The sequence below is a fragment of the Vulpes lagopus genome, chromosome 6 (genome assembly GCF_018345385.1).
Source record: "Vulpes lagopus strain Blue_001 chromosome 6, ASM1834538v1, whole genome shotgun sequence".
Lineage (NCBI taxonomy): Eukaryota > Metazoa > Chordata > Mammalia > Carnivora > Canidae > Vulpes > Vulpes lagopus.
The window spans coordinates 26,071,270-26,094,911 of NC_054829.1; the positions used below are offsets into that span (position 1 = coordinate 26,071,270).

A 23,642-nucleotide genomic window follows, 5' to 3' on the forward strand; every position below is an offset into this window, starting at 1 on the left:
TGCTAATCAAATGTTTATATTATTGGTAAGGTTTCAGGTAAAAAATTGGCTATTAGTAATTAAGTTTTGGGGAAGTCAAAAGTTCTATGAGGATTTTTGCCTGCTCGGTGGGTCAGGGCCGCAATGTCTGCATTATTCAAGGATCAACAATAGTAAAACGAGAATTAAATGAGAAAACACATATAAGAAACACAGCAGGCTCAAAAATGTTACTTGCCTTTCCCACTTCATGAGACACGATTCAGATTCCTGGTTCTGTCATTAATGAGCTGTGTAGCTGTCCTTAGTCAAGTCACCTAATATCTTTAGGCCTCTGTTTCTGCATCTGTAACATTAGAGGATTGGGACTCGATGATGTCTAAGATCCCCCTCCAGGTCCAGCATGCTATGATTACCAATTCTGTCCCTAAATTACTGGCTGACCATGGGAAAGTCACTTCATTTCTTTAGACCTCAGTTTCCTTACCTTTAAATATGGGAAGCTGAACCAACAGAAAAGGAGACAAGAATGATAACAGGAAATTCATAAAAGGAGGAAAACATGTGGCCAATAAACAACTCCATTAGCAATCAAAGAAATGCATGTAAAAGGTACTGAAACATAGTGTTTCTATAAAATAGGCCAAGGATTGGGGGCACCTGGGCAGCTCAGTGGGTTAAGACTTCAGCTCAGGTCATGATCCTAGGGTCCTGGGATCAAGCCCTGCATTGGGCTCCCTGCCAAGCAGGGAGTGTGCTTCTCCCTCTTCCTCTGTGTGCTCTCTCTCTCAAATAAATAAATATTTTTTTAAAAAATGGGCAAGTATTAAAAGTTTAACAATATCCAGGGTTGGCTGAGTTGGAGGAATACAGTGCTTTTATTTACCAATCTCAGAAATAGAATTTGGACAAGTGTGGAGGTCACTTTGACAAGATGTATAAAAACATTAAATGTGCCATTCACTTTGATCTCGCAAAGGATGCTGATTGCAGCATGAATTACTTTAGTGAAATACTGGAAACAACCTGAATGTCCACTAAGAGAGAATTAAAAGAATACATGACAAATAACCATATAATGGTATTCTGCACAGTCATAAAACTAGTGATTTTACTGTTTTTACAGACACTGAAAGATGTCCATGACGAACTAAGTTGAAAAAGCAGATTGTAGAACAAGAATAGCATGATGCCATGCACGTAAAATTTATATTTATATGCATACATGTGTGTGTTTGTGTGCGTGTACATGCACGTGTGTATAATATTGATTAGAGATGTTTGGATGACTTGGAAGAATGGTCACTTAAAATGTTAAAAGTGACTACCATTTTAGGATGCTGTGGTTTTGTTTGATTTTTGCTTTCTTTATGTTTTCTATAATGAATATGTATTGTTTTATAATGGCAAAAAAAATAAAGCTCATATTTAACTTTTAAAAATATACATTACGGGGGTGTCTGGGTGGCTCAGTTTAGTGTCTGCCTTCCCCTAAGGTCCTGGGGTTGGGCTCCCTGCCTAGAGGGGAGTCTGCTTCTCCTTCTCCCTCTGCCCCTCCCTTCAGTGCTCTCTCTCGCAAATAAAATAAAATCTTAAAAAAAATACACACTACAAAAAAAAAAACCCTCTGTGGCTTTAACAATTATTTTCAGTTAGATAAGTAGTGTCTCTTGTTCTTACAGTCTCTCATGCCTAACATGTATACAGTTACATGATTAGCATCACAATGTACTTGGTTTACTTACACCTTTGCTAAGCACTTTACACATGCCATTTCTAATCTCTCTACAATGCTATAGGACCGTTTTTATCCTAAAGAAAACCCAGCAGAGCTTTTACATTTTAGAACCTGTTTTCCCCACATAGATTTTATTTTGAGAAGTGTAATAAACTGCAAACTGAGATCTTTAAGACCATAAAACTATCTTTATTTTTTTTAAGTCACTTTGTAAATACAAACAAATCTTTTTTTTCTTGGTTATCCTCCAAATCTCAGTTAGAAACACTCTTGCATTTAGGAATTCTAAATTGACACTAGGAATATATTCAGGATTGCCAGAACCCAGGAAAAGCACAAGCGTGGTACTTAACAAAGCACACTGGAATGTGGGACAGGATCTGGGCTGATTATTTGTTGAAGGATGGCCTGGATAGGAAAAGAAGATACCAGTGTACTTAAGAATAAACTTTTTTTTTTTTTTTTTTTTTTTTAAAGAGAGAGAGAGAGAGAGAGAGGAGGACAGCGGGGAGAGGCAGAGGGATGAGGGAGAGAGAGAATCTTAAGCAGGTTCCACCTTCAGTGTAGAGGCAGAACCCCACAGGGGGCTTGATTTCACAGCTTTGACATCATGACCTGAGCAGAAATCAAGAGTCTGACACTTAGCCGACTAAGCCACCCACTAAACAACTTAATTCCTAAATCATGCTGAAATTTTGGTTACCATTCCACATTAAAAGCATATTTAATTACCTCTTCATTTGCTGATATGTTTATTCAATTTAAATTGCAGAGGCACAGAAAAGGGAACACTGTAATGTAATACACAGGCACTCTCTCACCTTTCCATCAATGCACAGACCTGCATAATCATCTATTCTCCCCATCCTCTGATTATGACACAGTAGCCCTCTCTTCCAACCTGAGGCCAGCACACCTGTGCTCTAAACCCTGGCCTTTCTCAGGAAGCTTACTTATACTTTACCCCTCTTCACCTGTGTCTCCCATCTTTGCCACCGGAATTTAAACATACACAAGTCTTTTTAAAAAAAATATTTTGAGAGAGAGCACAAGCACAAACAAGGCAGAGGGAGAGGGAGAAGCAGACTCCCCATTGAGCAGGGAGCCCGACTCGGGGCTCGATCCCAGGATCATGACCTGAGCCAAAGGCAGATGCTCAAACGACTGAGCCACCCAGGTGCCCCCTAAACACATACAAACTTATTGTCTAAAAGCAAACAATACACTTTGACTCTACTTCTCCCTGTAGCAACCACCTCTCTCCCTCTTAACAGCTGAACTCAGTAAGCATTATCTACATTTCTTATCTTCCACTCACTCCTCACTCCGTTTCAAACTACCTCACTCTTCCATACATTCAACTGCCTACACAATGTCTCCAATTAATATCCAAAGCCAAACCCCTGTCAAAAACCAAACTCATAATTTTTCCTCACAAATCGGTTCCTCCTCCATTGTTCTTTCTAAAAAGTGTAGTGAGATATAATTCACATATGAACTGCACATACCTGGAGTGTACAGTGTGGAAGTTTTGACAAACATATTTACCACTATTGAGGCAAAACCCTTCTGAGTCCTATGAATCACGAGATTTTTCCGGTCTGGCTGGTGGGACTAGATACTAGCACTGGCCTATGGTGTCAGTCACTGTTCGCCCAATCCCTTCAGATGGTACTCTCTTCAGCCTCCAGTAGTTTACTCACATGAATGGGTGGACTGGTACTCAGTTGGAGACTCCAGGAAAATCCTCTACAGATCTCCTGGGTTCTCTCTGTGTAGCCTTCTCCTTTTTGGAATTCTGTCCTGTGAACACCAGCTGCCTTGGTCTCTCCAAACTCTTAGCTCTGTTTCTTCACCTCAGGGAGTCTGTCAATCTCTGCCTGGGGTCCCCCTCCCTGTACCACAGCTTGAAAACTCTCAAAGCAGTAAGCTGGGATGATCACAGGGCTCATCTCATTCATTACTCGTCTCTCAGAAACCACGGTTTCATAGATTTTGTCATTTAAAAAAATTGTTCCAAAAAAAAAAAAAATTGTTCCAGGTGGAAAAGTGAATCTAGTCCCTGTATTCCACCTCAGCCAAAAGCAGATGGCCTTCCAATGTTCTTTACATGCCACTGATTTATTTGATCAGGGGAGAAATCTGGATTAATTGTTGATAACTCCCTCTCCTTTCTCATGTCCCACAGCAAATCAATCAAGACTTTGTCCTAAATCCTCAAATTCAGTGACCTTCCTCCCTGGTAACTACCTAGGCATCACAGTCTTGGCTACTGCAATGACCTCCTACTTGCTGTCCCTAGTTCCTCTCTTGCCGCCCTCCAAACCATTCTCTTCATGGCCAGATGCTGAATATTGCTTCCTTTAGTCCTTCAATGACTTCCTGGTGTTCTTAGGATAATGTCCAAAAATCCTTAATTTTTCTTCTTAGTAAGAAGTCTTTTTTTTTTAATTTATTTATTTATGATAGACATAGAGAGAGAGAGAGGCAGAGACACAGGAGGAGGGAAAAGCAGGCTCCATGCCGGGAGCCCGAAGTGGGACTCGATCCCGGGACTCCAGGATTGTGCCATGGGCCAAAGGCAGGCGCTAAACTGCTGAGCCACCATGGGATCCCTTAATAAGAAGTCTTACATGATCCAGCCTTTGTCTACTTTAGCAGTCACTGTCTGTTTCAGGCATATTATTCTTCTTTCAGTTCAGCAAGGACATTCTAGTATTCCTTCCCACAACCAGAATTGCTACTCCTTCTAGACAGCTCATTTCCCTTTCTTTCACTCAATTAACTCCAATTCATTCTTCATACTTAAGTATCTTTTTCTCAGGGGAACGATCACTGCCCACTTGACCTCTGCCCCACATTCTACTTAAGACAATTTATCAGCAAACAATTATTTGTGTAATGCCTTTACTACGAGAATGTTAACTCTGTGACTGCAGAAACCATCTCTCTTATTTACTGCTAAGTCCTTGGTACCTAGCACAGTACCCTGAAAGTACACAATAAATATCTGCTGTATGAATGTGAGATAATAAAAAGTATATATATTGGTCTCTGCCCCTGGTTCCTGGCACAGAGCTCCTAAAAACTCTCATAATTTCCTAACTGGTAAGAACCCTAGGAGAATTTTTTGTTCTAATATTTATCTTTGACCCCAGTTCCTGACAGAGTTGCTAAATCCCTTGGCATCTATCTCCTAGGCGACAGTAGTGTCTTTTGTTCTAATGAGGTGACTTGTGGTGCGTTCCTAGATGGGGGCTGCTCGCCAGAAAGACCAAGCCATGATTGGAAGCTTGGGATTTTCATTCATATCACTCCTTGCTCCAGGGAGGTGAGAGTGGCTGGAAATGCAGTTACTGACTGATCATGGCTATGTGATTAAAACCTCCATAAAAATTAACCAAGTACAGGGTGTGGGGGCTTCTGGGCTGGTAAACAAGTGGAGATACTGGTAGAGTGGCTCATCTGGAGAAGGCACAGAAGCTCTGTACCTATGTTTTTTTTTAAAGATTTTATTTATTTATTCATAAGAAACAACACAGAAAGAGAGGCAGAGAGACACAGGCAGAGGGAGAAGCAGGCTCCCTCTGCCCAATGCGGGACTCGACCCCGGGACTCCAGGATCATGACCTAAAAAGCCAAAGGCAGATGCTCAACCACTGAGCCACCCAGGTGTTCCCTGTGCCTTTTCCACACACTTTGCCCTACACATCTCTTCCAGTTGGATGTACATCTGTATTCTTTATCATATTCTTTTATGAAAAGTAAACAGTAAGTAAACTTTTCCTGAGTTCTGTGAGGTGCTCTAGCAAACTTACCAAACCCAAGAAGAGTTTGTGGGAACATCCAATTTACAGTCGATCAGGTCACAGGCACAAGTGACAACAACTGGACTTTCAACAGGTATCTGAAGTGGGAGGGAGGGGAGTCCTGTGGCACTAAGTCCTTAACCTGTGGGATCTAACAGTATCTCCAGCAAGTCAGAATTGAGTTAAATAGCAGGACATCAGGCTGGTGTCGCAGAATTGCTTGGTACTGGGAAAAAGAAACCCATGTGTGGTGTCAGAAGTGTTTTGACAGTAGAGTGTGACAGTAGCATGAGAGTAAAGGAGAAACCTAGGAGGAGTAAGAATCAGCTTTCCCCACAAAATGAATTAAATACAATGTCTTAAAATAATAGAGTTTTAATGTTGTAAGCATCTGAGGAGTCTTCTAGTACAACAACTTCATTTTTCAACTAAGGAAACTGATGCCCAAGGTCACACCACTAAATTAATGATAAAGGTATCAGGCAGTAATAAATGATAAATCGTATCAGGCAGTAATAAAATCTAACATTTATTGATAGCTAACTAGGTGTCAAACATCATCCTATGCATTTTTCTCACAGAAGTGAATTTTTTAAGTCTACATTTCAATGGCATTTAGTATATTCATAATATTGTGTAACCACCACTTATACCAAATTCTAAAACATCCTTATTACCCCCAAAGAAATTCCTCTACTCATTAGAAGCAGTCACTCCCCCTCTACCCTATCTCCTATCCTTTATCCTGATTGGCAACCACCAATCTACTCTCTGTCTCTATGGGTTTATTACCCAGGATATTTCATATAAGTGAAATTGTATAATATGTGACATTTTTGTGTCTGGCTTCTTTATTAGTATTATGTTTTTGAGATTCATCCATGTTGTATCAGTACTTCATCCATTTTTATGGCTGAATAAAATTCCATTGTATGTATTTGCCATAGTTTGCTTATTCATATATCCGTTAATGGGTTTTCCCCATTGTTTAGCTAACAGGAATAGTACTGACATGAACATACATGTGCAAATATTTGTTTAAGTTTCTGTTTTCAATTCTGGGTGTATATCTAACAGTGGAATCGTTGGGTCTGGTGGTAACTCTATGTTTAACCTTTAGGGAACCACCACTTTCCCCCAGTGGCCGCATCATTTTACATTTATACCAGCAATGTATGAGAGCTCTAATTTCACCATATCCTTGTCAACACTTGTTATTTCCTGTTTTAAAAAACTATTATTATTATAGCCATCTTAGTGGGTGTGAAATGACATCTCACTGTGTCTATTTTGCATTTCCCTGATAACTAATGATGTTCAGCATCTTTTTATGTGCTTATTGGTCATTTGTGGATACACAATTCAAGTCCTTTGCCCATTTTTTAACTAGGTTGTCTTTTGGTTGAGTTGTTTGAGTTTTTTATATATTATAGATACTGGCCTCTTATCAGATAAATGAAATCCAAGTTTTCTCCCGTTTTATGGGTTGTCACTTCACTTTCTTGATAATGTCCTTTGATGCACAAATGTTTTTAACTTTAATGGAGTCCAATTTATCTATTTTTGATTTTGCTGCTTGTATTTTTTGGTGTCATATTAAGAATCTGTGGCCAGATCCAAGGTTATGAAGATTCATACTAGGCATTTTATAATCATCATCCAATTTAATCCTCTCCACAACCCAATAAGATAGGTATTATTATTACTACCTCCATTTTATACACAAGGAAAATGAGGTCAGAGAGACAAGTTGTCAAGTTTAGTAAGTATTAGAACTAGTTTGTTCCCAATGACCAGGCTCATAATCCCCAAGTCAGTTTTTCTCTCTATCCTTACAACATGGGAGCTTGTTTTTCTGAAAGGGTGATGAGGGAGAACAAGACAGAAGTCATGGTCTTTTTGTCACTTCTGCAGTTACTAGACCCAGCCCACACTCAAGAGAATAAGATCATGCAAGGGCCTAATTCCAGTAGCAGGGATCAGAGAGGTCATGTCAGAATCTGCCTACCATATCAGAGTTCTGTCTTATTTTATTTATTTATTTATTTTCTTTTTTTTTTTCAGAGTTCTGTTTTAATGTCACACATCCTTCCTGGGTGATCTCTTTCTCACTGATGGCTTTAACTAGAACCTATAAGCTGATGATGTTCAAAACTATTTCCTGTACACTAGATCCATACATTTAACTATCTCCTGTAGAACCACATAAATTGCTTACACATAGACCTACAACTGAATTCTTAATCTCTCTTCTCAAAAGTGATCTTCTTCCTATATTAATCCAAGCCAGAAACCTAAGAGACTTTTTTAATTTAAATATATGTGACATATAACTCTGTACAAATTTAAGGTATACACATTAAGAGTCATTCTTTTTTATTTTTTAAAATGTTCCGTTACCAGATTTCTGAGTAGGAAAATTTTTTTAAGTTTATTTTTTTAGTAATCTCTGCACCCAAAATGGGGCTTGAACTCACAACACTGAAATCAAAAGTTACATGCTTTTCCAACTAAGCCAAATAGGTGCCCCTAAGAGTCATTCCTGATTCCTCATTCTTACTGCCCAGAACTCCCTGGCCCCAATACAACCAACCAGTCACTAAGACTTTCCATTCTACTACCCAGATTTCTAGAATCCATCCTTCATTTTTCATTTCTACTTCTATTATCTTAGTTCAAGGGCTTATCATTTTGGTCTGGCTTACTGAAGAACTTACTAACTTGTCTTTCTCTGTCTCCACCTTATTCTTTTTATTATTAATCCATCTTCTATCATGTTAGCAAAGTGATATTTTTAAGAAAGTATGATTATATGCCTACTATGCTTTACATTTCTCATATGCTCCCATAATGATTACAAAAGTTGATAGTTTTTAAGCACTGAAGTGCCAACACTATGCTAAAGTTTTATAAATTATATTGTACCAAATCATAAAAAGAACACTCTCAGGTAAAAGCTCTCAAAGTGTGGTCAGAAAACCCCCAGGAGGGATCCCTGGGTTGCGCAGCGGTTTGGCGCCTGCCTTTGGCCCAGGGCGTGATCCTGGAGACCCGGAATCGAATCCCACATCGGGCTCCCGGTGCATGGAGCCTGCTTCTCCCTCTGCCTGTGTCTCTGCCTCTCTCTCTCTCTCTCTGTGACTATCATAAATAAATGAAAATTAAAAAAAAAAAAAAAAAAAAGAAAACCCCTAAGAATCACTAAGCATCTCTCAGGGGGTCCATGAATCCAAAACTGTATGTATAATACTAAGATACCCTTGTCACTCATTCTGTAATAAGTGACCAGTGAAGTTTTCTAGAGCCTACCTAACAGAAGATGTAACACTGAAAGCAAAAGAAGAAATGAAAATCTTTTTCAGGCTGTCTTATATCAGGCCAGACAGTAAAGAAATTTGAAAAAAATGCTACTCTTGTCAATATTTTTTTGTTCAGAAAATTTAGTCTTCATAAAAATGTTACTTATGTTACTATGTAATGGATGTGTTCCCATTTTAAAATTCATTAATAAATATTTCTAAATTTTCTCCTTTTTAATTTCTGAAACAGTAAATATAGACAGATATAACCCATACAAACAAACACCCTTTCAGGTCATCATGAATCTTTAAGAGTGACACCAAAAAATCTGAGAACCACTGTTATAAGGTTATTATCTCCATTCCACAAAGAAACTAGCACTTAGAGTTAAGAAACTTGCCTAAGTGGTAGACTGAGGTGCATAATAAAGCTGCATGACTCCAGAACCCAAACTGTTCATCACTATATTGCCCTCACTTGTTCGTTCTTTTCTTTTCTTTCTTTTTCTTCCTTCCTAAAAAGATTTATTTATCTATTTATTCATGAGAGACAGAGAGAGAGGCAGAGACACAGGCAGAGGGAGAAGCAGACTCCATGCAGGGAGCCCGATGTGGGACTCAATCCAGGCACGGGATCAGGCCCTGAGCCAAAGGCAGATAGATGCTCAACCACTGAGTCACCCAGGCGTCCCTCATTATTTATCATCTGGCTCCTACCTAATTATTTCTAAGCTAATGTTCTTTCTCTTATATCGTACTCAGGCCATCACGTTTTTCCACTAGCCATAGTTTCCTCAATGGAGGTACTTTTTATTTTTTTTTAAGATTTTAATTATTTATGAGAGAGAGAGAGAGAGAGACAGGGGCAGAGGCAGTGGGAGGAGCAGAGGAAGAGAGACAAGCAGACTCCGTTCTGAGCACTGAGCCCACTGTGGGGGTTAATTCCAGGACCCTAAGATCATGACCTGAGATGAAACCAAGAGTGAGGTGCTTAATCGACCAAGCCATCGAGGCACTCCAAATAGAGGTATTTTTTAAGCTATATTTTGAAAAAGCAATTCCTATGAGCTATTCACTACAATAAGTTAGTACAAAGCTTTCTTTAAACCAGACAAACTTAAGTTTATCAACCTATCAAATACAGATATAATTCCTTGGATCTGACCCCTTAAGGATTTCTTCTTAAGGGATGCCTGGTGGCTCAGCAGTTGAGCATCTGCCTTCAGCCCAGGGCGTGATCCTGGAGACCCAGGATCGAGTCCTGCATTGGGCTCCCTGCATGGAGCCTGCTTCTCTCTCTGCCTGTGTCTCTGCCTCTCTCTGTGTGTCTTTCATGAATAAATATTTAAAATCTTAAAAAAAAAAAAAAGAATTTCTTCTTAAAAATAAACCTCACAGAGCACCTGGGTGGCTCAGTTGGTTAAGCGTCTGCCTTCAGCTCAGGTCATGATCCCAGGATCCTAGGATGGAACCCGTGTTGGGCTCCCTGCTCAGCATGGAGTCAACTTCTCTCTATACCCATCCTACATGTGCTCTTTCTCAAATAAATCCTTTGGAAAAAAAAAAAAAAAAAACAACCCAAACCTCACAAAATGTCCACAAAAATGCCAATGATTATACTAATCTCCCAGGGGATATGTTTGGAACCAAGAAACAGGGACTTAAAGTCATCGTTTACATGTTTTATGTTAGTTACAACGTATTCATTTCTACAAAAGATTTATGAACTGAAAAAGAAAAACTATACTGGACAGTAAGCCACTGAAGATTGTGTACAGTGCTTCAGTGATTTCCTAAACCTTCACAACAAAGATGCCCAAACAAGCTCTTTTTCCTCAGGCATCTTCACAGCAATGCATTTCCTTCTTCACACTGGCTTTTCTTTCTAGTTGACTGGGGAATTTGACACAGATTCATTTGCACAAGACATAGTTCCAATCCTCATGAAGTTATTTTTTTTTTCTCAAAAGAAACCTATCTAGTAGGCTCCACTATTTCTAAAAATAATCCACTGCACAGGGTAGATTTTCCGCTCTGGGTCAAACTGTAAGGTCTATAAGCACCGCGCTTAGATAAATCATTAATAATCCAACTGAAATCAATGGCTCCAGTGTAATTCCCTGTGGTTTCCACATCCCACATCCCATCCAAACAACTTCTATTCTAATAATCCTCCATTGCTTAGATCTGCTGTTTCCATTTTATATTACAAATTTACTCTCTATTTCTTACTAGCCGTAATGGTTTCCATACACATTTGAAAAGATGTCTTTTATAATTAAGTGATGGAAGTTTTAATTACTAATGTGAGACTAAAATCTTCCTTATTCTTTCCAATTCTAAAATAATTATATACACCAACTCAGTTATTAGTTCATTATACAAGTTTTTTTGTCATACGGTGCCCAAGTTAGTCAACAGTTAAAGATGTTTTGGTTTTTCAAAGAAAGTGGTTTTCCTTTTTTTTTTTTTTAGAAAGTGTTTTTCCAAGGATTTCCACATGACAAATGATAACACATTTAAAAATGCACTGCTCAGTAAGGCTGTCAGAAAACTTACATATCAAATCAGGAAACCAGTAAGAACACACACTTTCACTTTGTCCACTTGAATTTTTTCTATTATGTAACCAATAATGATATTCTGATATCCCCATGAGGGAGAAGAAGTAGGGGAAGAAAAGAATTCAGCCAGCCCAAGTCACATATCTAGTAATTTAATATTCATTTCTAAGATACTACAGCTTTGACATTATCATAACCTAAGCTAAAATGACAGGGGTGGCATTAACAAAAAGTGAAAATACTCCAAAAACGAACTATACTAAAATTCAAAATTTGTGTTTAAATTGGAGAAATCTGGGGATCCCTGGGTGGCTCAGTGATTTAGCGCTTGCCTTTGGCTCAGGGCGTGATCCTGGAGTCGCGGGATCGAGTCCCACATCAGGTTCCCGGCATGGCGCCTGCTTCTGTCTCTGCCTCTCTCTCTCTCTCTTTCTGTGTGTCTTTCATAAATAAATAAATAAAATCTATAAATAAATAAATAAATAAATAAATAAGAGAAATCTGAATAAGGATTGTATGTCAATTATATTGTATCATGGTAAATTTGAGTGTGTTAAAATTATACTGTAGATATGTAGGAGAATGTCCTCTTTAAAAATTATGCTTAAGTATTTATGAAGTGTCATGGTTTCTGCAGCTAGCTGTCAAATAGTTCAAGAATAAAACAATAAACTTAAAATTGTATGTGGAAAGATAAAGCAACTGTGACAAATGTTAACAACTGGTGAACAGGTGAAGGGTATATAAGTATTGTACTGTTCTTAAAACATTTAAAAGAGATTTGAAACCTGACAAAACATAAGCTGGGAGAAAAAAACCCCAAACTTTGGCTCATTAGAATATGCTATTAAGAAAATCAAAAGGCAAGCCATAGAGAGGGATAAGATATTTGCAATTTATGTAACTGACAAAGAATGCATTATCTGGAATATGTCAATAATACTTGCAAATCAATTTTTAAAAGATTGACAATCCAATTTTAAAGATGGGCAAGAGGTATGATAAACACTTCACAAAAGATGTTATCCAAATGGCCAATGAACATACGAAAAAGTGCTCAACCTCATTAATAATTAAGAAATGGAAATTAAAACTACATTGAGGTACCATTATAATTATCAGAATGATTAGAATTTAAAAGTCTCCCAGTAAGGACTTGGAGGAACTGAAATTGCCAAAGGGCTTATAAATTGGTATAACCACTTTGGAAAACTGTTTGGAAGCAGCATCTATTATATATAGACATAACCCAGCAATTCTACTCCTAGTTATATATACAACAAAAATGCATATACCAAAAAAAGACCTATACTACCAATGCTCAGAGTATTTATTTATAATTATCAAAAGCTGGAAACAATTCAAATGTTCATGATTGGCAGAATGAAAAAAATTGTATTGTGTTCTTGCAACAGCATACCACACACAGTGATGGAAAGAAACAAATGACCACTAAAGACAATGGAGATCATAATCAAAATGTTGAACAAAAGAGGCCAGACACAAAAGAGTATGTAACTTGTGATTCCATTTACATAAAGTTCAAAAACAAAATTCTTTCATGATATGTCACAATAATGCTTGCTTTAGGGGAAGGGGCAGATAGTCACTGAGAAAAGCATGAAGGTGGCTTTATATTCGAAAGGTTATTTTCATCTGGTCTGGGTCATGGTCACAGGGAAGTACTAATTTTCCGAAAATTCATTAAGCCGTAAATTATAATTTACTTTTCATTATATATATTATACTTCCATTTTAGAAAGTTTATTAGATAACAAAAAAAAATGATGTCACAGTGGAATATTTTTGTATCCTGAATCTGAGGTCTCATTTTACTTCCCAACCAAAGAGCTGCAATTTCATACATTCAAACAGTTCTTTGCTCCTACTAAACAGTTTAAACTAAAAGTATTGTTCTCCAACTACAGGTGAGAAAAGCTGAAAGAACAAAGCTGGACAAAATCTTGGCCAATGTTTGCTTATGAAAAGATCCTCTTTCACCAACTAAGCCATCTTTTGCCCTTGACCCAAGAGGCTACCACTCCTTTTATTCCCAAATTTCTACTTCTGGAAGAACATGCTAAGGATGGGAAATGAAGTATCACAACTCTCCCCTAGCTATTCATCACTTGCTTAAAGTGATCAATTATTGTTAATGGATCTAATCATTTTTATTTATTAGAAACAGTCGATAAAAGAGTTTAAAATTTTAACTGCACAGGATATCAGGAGATAGATCTTTCATGTAACTATAATTTTGTTTCTAGAATGGTATACAGTTTTTCTCTATTTCTTTAGTTTCTCTATCCAAAAATAGAATGTGCTCACTGTGGGCAGTAAGGAAAATTCAGAAAATTTTAAAGAACAAAAAAAATCACGAGATAGGCATTAAAACATTTGTGCATTTTGGGTGTTTATAGGGCAGAATAAATGTCTCTTCCTCTAGGGTAGAAAAACAAAACAAAAACATATTACTGTATTTCCTTCCCATCATTTGTCTATGTCCACACTACCAAAAAACAAAACCAAAAAGAAAAAAAACAACTTGATTTTGTGTTGTGCATTATAATTTTTTCACTTGCAATTATCCTTACATATAATCAGCAGTTTCCTGTCATTAAGTTCTCCTTAATGCTTTAACATTTTTATGGCTACATTGTCTTCTCCTGTGTGGATGGTACTATAATTCACTTGGATATTCCCCTAGTGTTGAACTTTAAATTGTTTCAGTATGTACATCCTCCCTATGTATTTTCTACAATTAAACAGAATGCTACTTTGAAACCAACCCCATCCAAATTAATGTATGCCCCACTTGCTTTCCTCTATCTTTGCGTTCCCCAACCCCCCACCCCAAATCAGAAGAGAATAGAACATCACAAGCATTTTATGGTAAAATCCTCTTTGTGCATAAAGCCATTTCAGAGGCAATGTTGGGTTTATGAAACAACTTGACTAATGGATAAAATATATGAATGCTTATAAGCCTTAAAGGTAATTTGAGGCTTTGTGTATCCTAATTTGTTAACCAAGAGAAAAATGAGAAATAATGGCATGTTTTATTTCCCATTATCATAATACATTTTTAAAAACAAAATACTTAAGGCTAAACTGACAATTTCTAATTATGAGGAATAACCTTGATCCTTCCAAAGTGGGATTTCTAGATTTTATACTGTATTACTACCTAAATAGGATCCCATGCTAATGACTATGGTGAAATGGTATGGCAATGTCCGAAACAAAGAAAACAAAAGATAAATTTCATTTGGTATTTGAGTAGTGCAGATTAAACACTGTCCTTAAGGTGCTTTTGCATCAAGTTCCCTGGCTTTATTTTTCAGGTTAAAATAATTTAAATACATACCTTCCTGAATCTCCCTGTCAACAGATATAATTAAGAAACATTAAAAAAAAAGAGTTCATCCTCACAACTGAAAAAATAAATATTAAAACAAGATATTAATGTTTTGCCTACCAAGTTAGCAATGACTTTAAAATTATAATGCTTGGTGTTCATAAGAATGTAGCAGTAAGAAATGCCTTTCTAGAAGACAATTTGGCAGTAGATTTCCTCTCTGTCAGAGATCTCACAAATCTCTAGCTACACGTAAAATGTTGTCTTCACTCCTGGGAGGAACTGACCCTGTCTGTTGCTGATATACTCCAAATATAGCTGTTAATAGATGTATCAACATCAAGTATTTGGGGCCAATTGCGTTATTTTAAACATATTCTTTATTTATTTTTGAAGTATAGTTGACATACAATGTTATATTAGTTGCAGGTGTACACAGTGACTTGACAATTCTATACATTATACAATGCTCACCATGTAAGTGTAGTTACCACATTATTTCAAATTTATACTTCTGAAATTTTTTTCCAGTTAATAAAGATTTGGATATCAACTATATATAAAGACCATACCAATTTCCTGAATATAGGTAAGCTAAGTGAATAAAATATCACTACCATGGAAGAAAACTATACAAAGTAATTTATTCAACTGAAAGGCCTACTGATCTGCCAAAGAGTACTGTAGAAGGACTCCACAAATCCATTTCTGAAGTTATGGATATCCTGTTACACATGTTTATCTCCCTGACAGAAAAATATCTATCCAAAACATTACCTGTTGCCCAAACTAGAGTATTGCTGTCACTCTATTAATAACATCCACCTAAGAACAAATGGCTTTTACTTATTTCTTAAAAAATCAAGGTGCCTGCCTCCTAAGAAATGTATAGAAGAGTTATGTGATGTTTTTCTTTAACTGGATCTCTCTCCTTCTTCTGAAGTCCCTATAATTAGTTAGGTTCAAAGCATCATGGTAGACTCTAATTTCAGCTTTATCCCTTCGATCCATCCAGATAGACAGTTACCTAGTTCTGGAAATGATAGAGCTGAAACATCTTCTGTCAGTGCATTTCTTTCCATTTTCACTGCACCATTCATTCAAGCCCTCAACTCTTCTTGCTGGACTCCCATAATACCTTCCAGCCTCCTGGCTCTACCATTCCATTCCATCCTTATGCACCAACATCTCCTAACCACGTGACTTCCCTACTCAGAAATCTTCAATGGTAGAATTTTTGACACAGAAAAATACTTAAGACGGAATAAATGAAAAAAATGCACAGGCTAAAACTATATACATATAACTAGTCTCGGTTATTTAAAAAGCATGCCTGTGTGTATGAACACAAGCAGAAAGGGAAAACAGTGGGGCAAAAAACACATCTAATATTAACAATGGTTATTTCTTAGTGTTAAGGCTATATAGTTTTTACTTTCTTATCTTTACCTTATGATAAGGTCTCTTTTAGTGAGTGTCACTATAAATCATCTATAATGAACGCACAGTTCATGTTATAGCTGTTAAAATACCTTAAAAATTTCACATGCTTCTACTACCTTTAAGTTTAACTCCTCAACCCCTAGTATTGAAGGCTCTCCTTAATCCAGTCCCTGTCTCCTTTCTTGTCTTAGTCCTTATGGACCTTGATGTAACCTGGGCTCCTTAAGAATCAGATCACCCTCACCCATTCCTTGAGCACAGGTATTCCTTCAAACTCTGTTTTGCTCTGAATATTCACTCCACCTGGAATATGGTCCCTTCCCACTCCCACCTAACAAGCTCCTATGTGTTCTTTAACATCTATTTTCACTGATCCAGATATAGCAAATACTACCACATCCCTTCCTCTTGTCCACAGCAGACAACACTAACTGACTTCTCTGAATCCAGGCTCCTTCTCAAATCCTCAATTCAATGGCCCTATACAATCCTTACTAATCAATCCATATTGACATTCAAAATCAAACATACCTGCCATTCCTATAGCAATCTAATGTAATTACTCTCTTCTTCCCCACCCTACAGGTCTTCAAACACTTATGGAGCTCACCTCCTCTACTTTCTATTAAGAATCATTTACTTAATTGTCTTATTTCCCTTTCCTACTGGATTTTAATCTGCACAAGGACAGTAATTATGTCTTATTCATCTTCATATTCCCCTGCAGAGCCTTGCACAAGGTCGGCACTCAGTTGCTGAACTGAATACTTCATTCTTTTCCTATTACCTCATCATTCAAAATGGCTAACTATTTGCAAGTTTTATTTTAAAACAGTTAAATTCTTCTTGAAGAACGACTAATGAATCCAAGTTTATTTCATCAATTTTAGCCAACATTCTTGCCTTAGCTTAATAAGGCAGTGTCTAATCTCACGTGGTAACCTGCAGAGTCAAAGGATAGAACAAGATAAGCCAAGATGAGAACTGAGCCCATTCTGAGAGGGCTTATATCCAGGTACAGAAGCTATTGAATTAAACTACCACATTTTTAGAATTTTTTCTACCAATCTCTTTAATCAAAAGCAAAATGTTGGGATGCCTGGGTGGCTCGGCGGTTAGGCACCTGCCTTTGGCTCAGGGTGTGATCCCGCAGTCCTGGGATTGAGTCCCACATGGGGCTCCCTGCATGGAGCCTGCTTCTCCCTCTGCCTACGTAGGGTCTCTGCCAATCTCATGAATAAATAAAATCTTAAAAAAAAAAAAAAGCAAAATATTATTTCTGACAATAGAGAAACTAAAGGACTCTGAGCATCAGAAATATATATTGCTTTGAAAAGGGATTTAAAAACTGGATGAAAAGGAAAAACAAAAATCTAAAAAATCAAGAAAGGCATCAACAAAGTTAGGCAAATAGTCTGGTAAAGTCACAAGAATGTCTTACCTAAATCAGAAACCCAGTTCAAGAGAAATGGTCAAGGAAAAGCTGGTAGCACAGTAAGACTCATGCTGCCATCTAGAGGTTAAAGGCTAGATGATTTTCCTCCTCAATCAACTGCAGTTAATTTAACTTCTATTATAGAGGGAGACCCTACAGGCCTTATAAAGTTAAGTCAGACAAATCTGCTGTCAGGCCACAGAGAAGAATATCCAGGCTGCAAGAGTCCCAGTTTTTCTCTCCTCTCTTCCTTCGCAGATTAAAATAAAAATTCTAAAGACTAGAGCTAACTGTTCTTCAGAATTTTATCTAGATGGGAAATAATTTCTAGATATAAATGGTCATTTTTTTCAAAAAATTATATGCCTAGAGGGTAGAGAAGTCTACTATACCACAGGCTAACTTGGAAGTTTTTCTTTGGTACCACCTCTTAAGAAAGTTGTACCAAATAGTTTCTGGTATTAGACAACTTCATCAATGTAGATTGATGGGATGAAATACCAGGAATGGGGAAGTCTGTTTTTTTTTTACAATAAAATGTTGCATTTAAAAACTATGGTAAGTGATTAAATTTAGCCAAATAACAGTCCCATTGAGACTTCTAAATGAACATCCAGGATTAGGTTATAAATTAGCAGAAACAACTTATATCAAAGTAAGCTGAATTTGGGATGCCTGGGTGGCTCAGTGGTTGGGCGTCTGCCTTTGGCTCAGGTCGTGATCCCAGGGTCCTGGAGTTGGATACTTCTCCCTCGGCCGGTGTCTCTGCCTCTCTCTCTGTGTCTCCCATGAATAAATAATCTTTTTGAAAACCAAAAAAACAAAACAAAAGCTAAATTTTGTAAAGCTAGTCTTAGAGGGTGATATGCTCATTGTGAAATTATTTACATTAATAACTGTTTAGCCTATCTTTTCTTTATAACATTAAGTTTCTACTCAGACCAACTAAACGAGTATAAATTGAGATTTTCATTTATTTTGTAATATAAGGTAAAGTGTAATCAAGAACTTCATCAAATTCAACACCTTTTCATGATAAAAACACTCCACAAAAAAAGGGGTAATTTCCTCAACCTGACAAAGGACATCTATAAAAAGCCCACAACTAATATCATACTTACTGCTTTTATCCCAAAAGTCAGGAAGAAGACAAGGACGTCCACTTCTGCCACTTCTATACAATCCTGTACTAGAATTTCTAGCCAGGCCAATTAAGTAAGACAATGAAATAAAAGACATCCAGATCAGAAATCAAAAAGTAGGGGATCTCTGGGTGGCTCAGCGGTTTTAACGCCGCCTTCAGCCCAGGGTGTGATCCTAGGGTCCCGGGATTGAGTGCCGTGTCGGGCTCCCTGCATGGAGCCTGCTTCTTCCCCTGCCCATGTCTGTTTCTCTGTCTCAAATAAATAAATAAATAAATAAATAAATAAATAATAAAATCTTTAAAAAAAGAAATAAAAAAGTAAAACTGTATCTGCAAATGATACGATTCTGTATATAGGAAAAAAAAATATATATATATTTCAAGATTTTATTTATTCATTCATGAAAGACACAGAGAGAGGCAGAGACACAAGCAGAGGGAGAAGCAGGCTCCATGCAGGGAGCCCCATGTGGGACTCAATCCCGGGACTCCAGGATCATGCCCTGAGCACTCACTGCTGAGCCACCCAGGCGTCCCCTATATTTTTAAGTAAGCTCCATGTCCAGCATGGAACCCAACATGGGGCTTGAACCCACAACCCTGAGATCAAGACCTGAGCTGATATCAAGAGTCAGATGCTTAACTGACTGAGCCACTCAGGTGCCCCTGAATATAGAAAGTCTTAAGTAGTCTACTAAAACTCTATTAGAACTAATAAATGGTTCAGTGAAGTTGTAGGATATAAGATCAACATACAGAAGTTAATTGTACATTGATCCTTGAACATGGTTTACACAGATTTTCAACTGGACAGAGGTTTGGCACCTCAAGCCCCATTATTCAAAGGTCAACTGCATTTCTCTAAAGTACCAATGAACTTAAGAAACAAATGAACATGGTGTGGGGGAGACGGGGAAAGAGAGGCAGACCAAGTAACAGACTCTTAACTATAGAGAACCAACTGATGGTTACTTGAGGAGCATGGCAGGGGAGATGTTAAAGAGCTAATGGGGGGATCCCTGGGTGGCACAGTGGTTTGGCGCCTGCCTTTGGCCCAGGGCGCGATCCTGGAGACCCGGGATCGAATCCCACATCGGGCTCCCGGTGCATGGAGCCTGCTTCTCCCTCCGCCTGTGTCTCTGCCTCTCTCTCTCTCTCTGTGACTATCATAAATAAATAAAAATTAAAAAAAAAAAAAAAAAGAGCTAATGGGGATTAAGGAGGGCAGTTGTGATGAACACCAGATATTCTATGTAAGTGATGAACCACTAAATTCTACACCTAAAACTAATATTGCACTGTATTTTAACCAACTGGAATTTAAATAAAAACTTGGGGGAAAAAATAAAGCATCAGTAAACAAATTGAAAATGAAATTAAAACACAATAACATTTACAACATCAAAAAATAAAATACTTGGGAATTTAACAAAATGTAAAACTTATACTTTGAAAACTATGAAATACTGAAAGAAATTAAAGACAAGTAAATAGAAAGACATACTACATTCATGAATCATTTTAATATTAAGATGGGAATATTCCCCAAAATGATCTGAAGATTCAATGCAATCATTTTAATTTTAAGATGGGAATATTCCCCAAAATGATCTAAAGATTCAATGCAATCTCTATCAAAATCCCAACTGACTTCTTTGCAACAACTGACAAGTTAAAATTCCTATGGAAATTCAAGAGCCCCAGAGTAGCCAAAACAATCTTGAAAAAGAACAAAATTGGAAAACTCATACAGCCCAATTTCAAAACTTACTACAAACCTACAGTAATCAAAACAGTGAGCTAGAGGCATAAGGATAGACATATAGATCAATGAAGCAGATTTGAGAATCTAGAAATAAACCCTCACATTAATGGTCAATTGATTTTTAACAAAAATGCCAAGACAATTAACAGGAAAAGAACAGTCTTTTCAAACAATGTTTGAAACAACTGGCTATCCACATGCAAAACAATGGATTTGGATTCTTGCCTCAAAAACACACAAAAATTCACTTAAAATGATCGAAGACCTAAGTGTAAGAGTTAAAACTATAAAACTCTTAGAAGAAAACACAGACATAAATCTTTGGGACACTGGATTAGGCAATGGTTTCTTAGGCATGAAACCAAAATAGAAGCAACAACAAAAACAGAGAAATCAGACTTAAAAATTTTAAAGTTTCTGCTTCAAAGGACATCACCAAGAAAGTAATAAAACAACCTACAAAATGGAGAAAACTTTTGCAAATCATATATATAAGTGACCTGTTTATAGACTATATAAAGAACTCTTATAACTCAATAATAAATGCCCAAATACTCCAACTTAAAAATTGGTAAAGGGTCTAAACAGTTCTCCAAAGAATATATACAACTGGCCAATAAATACAGGAAAGCATGCTCGGTATCACTAGTTATTAGTCAAATGTAAATCTAAACAATAAGATACCACTTCATATCCACTAGGATGAATGATAACTTTTTGAAAACAAAAAACGAGTATTGGCAAGGATATGGAGAAATTGGAATCCTCATATACTATTGGTGAGAATGTAAAATGGTGCAGCCAGTATGGAAGATAGTCTGACAATACCTCAAAAAGTGAGATACAGAGTTATCATATGATCCAGGAATTCCACTTCTGGTTATAAGCCCAAGAGAATGGAAAGGTAAATCCATACAAAAACTTGTAAGTTAATGTTATAGCAGCCTTATTCATACTAGCCAAACAGAAAAAATCCAAAAGTCCATCAACTGGGGGATAAGTATAATGTGGATAATTGGTGGATAAATACACAATAGAATATTATTTGGCCATAAAAAGAAAAATACCAGTACATTCTAATATAAACATTGAAAACATTATGTTAAGTGAAAGAAACAAGTCACAAAGACCACATACTGTATGATCCCACCAATACAAAACGTCAAAAATAGATAAATTCATAAAGACAGATTAGTGGCGTTCTAGATCCATGGGCTTAGGGGGCAAATAAGGAATGACTGTTAATGGGTCTAGTGTTTCTTTTTTGGGAGATAAAAATTGTTCTACAATTGTGGTGATAGCTGTACAACTCTAAATATATTAAAAGCTACTTAATTACATCACATTATAAATAAGTAAATTGTAGGGTGGGTGAATTATATTTCAACTAAGCAGCTATTAAAAAAAGAAACAGAACAAGTACATCATCAGATGTACTTTAGCCCTAGTTTCAAATGGCATGATCCTCTGTTTTCCCAATTTTCATATTCTATTTAAAAATATCTTGAATATAGGGATGCCTGGGTGGCTCAGTGGCTGAGCATCTATCTGCCTTTGGCTCGAGTTGTGGTCCCGGGGTCTTGGGATTGAGTCTCGCATCAGGCTCCCCACAGGGAGCCTGTTTCTGCTTCTCCCTCTGCCTATGTCTCTGCCTCTCTGTGTCTCTCACGAATAAATAAATTTAAAAAAAAAAATCTTAAAAAAAATCTTGAACATAGTCATTACTTAGCTTATCTGCATGGGCTACTAAATGGTTTCTAGCTTTCAGAGACAAGAGGGAACATCTTTTTAAAGGGCAAAAGGTGTTGAGAATCAGTGTTCAATGGATTCATGATAGTTCCATTGGGGTTTTTTTTTTTTAGATTTTATTTTTAAGTAATCTCTACGTATAATATGGGGCTCAAATTTACAACCCTGAGATCAACAGTCACATCCTTTATTGACTGAGCTAGCCAGGCACCTCTAGTTCTACTGGTCTTAGGAATAAAGCAACCAATGGAGTGTTGAAAAGACTAAATATATCAAGATCATGTCCAGGTCATAACAATGATGGAATAATGTTCAAGTAGAAGATAAAATCAAACCATCATCAATAAGCTTCACTCTTTTTTTTTTTTTTTTTTTAGATTTATTTATTTATTCATTCAGAGAGAGCGAGAGAGAGGCAGAGACACAGGCAGAGAGAGAAGCAGGCTCCATGCAGGAAGCCCGATGTGGGACTCGATCCCAGGTCTCCAGGATCACACCCCGGGCTGCAGGCAGCACTAAACCGCTGCGCCACCGGGGCTGCCCAATAAACTTCATTCTTATCTTTACTATGTGTGGTTGATCATTCTAGCCATTAGAGGAAAAATTCCAGACATTACAAATGTTACTTCTCATCACTAAAACTATCTAGAAAAAAGAACGATTTCCAGAAACTTTCACCTTTTCAGTTTTGTCCATGGATTTCATTAGAAAAAGTCTATCATTTCACCCAAAGTCATCAGCAGTTGATCATTAATTCAATCAGCAAATACACACTTGTACATTTACGACATGCCAGGTACTCTATGGATTAGAAAGACAGTCCAAAGTATGACTCTTACCTGAAAGAGTTACAATCAATCAATGGATAAGACATGTACCAAAAAGTCTCCCAGAATGGTAACAGTGCCATACAAATAAATACACTGCTCTAGGAGCAATGTGGGAGGCCAGGAAAGAGAGCTCACTTTCCAGATAAGGAATGAAAAGGAAAGACTGGTAAAAGAGGTAAATCTGAGACTAAAGAGCGAAGGAAGAATAGAAGTTCTAATATTAGAAATAGGTCAGGGAGAGCTTTCTGAAAAAGGAATAGCATGTATGGAATTAAGATGGGCAAGTGCTACAGGAAAAGTAAATATTTCTCTTTATTTTAAGATTTATTTATTCATGAGAGAGAGAGAGAGAGGCAGAGAGAGAGAGAGGCAGAGACATAGGCAGAGGGAGAAGCAGACTCCCCACAGGAAGCCCTATGTGGGACCCAATCCCGGACCCTGGGATCATGACCTGAGCTCAAGGCAGGCGCCCAACTGCTGAGCCACTCAGGGGTCCCGGAAAAGTGAATATCTCAAATGGGAATGGTAC

At 37.3% G+C, this 23,642-nt stretch overlaps 1 protein-coding gene across 4 annotated transcripts in view; it reads right to left on the reverse strand.

The window, feature by feature from the left end:
- The window catches only part of LIN52 (lin-52 DREAM MuvB core complex component), a 133,225-nt gene that overhangs the window by 90,644 nt on the left and 18,939 nt on the right, over positions 1-23,642 (reverse strand). The gene's annotated exons all lie outside the window — the stretch shown is intronic.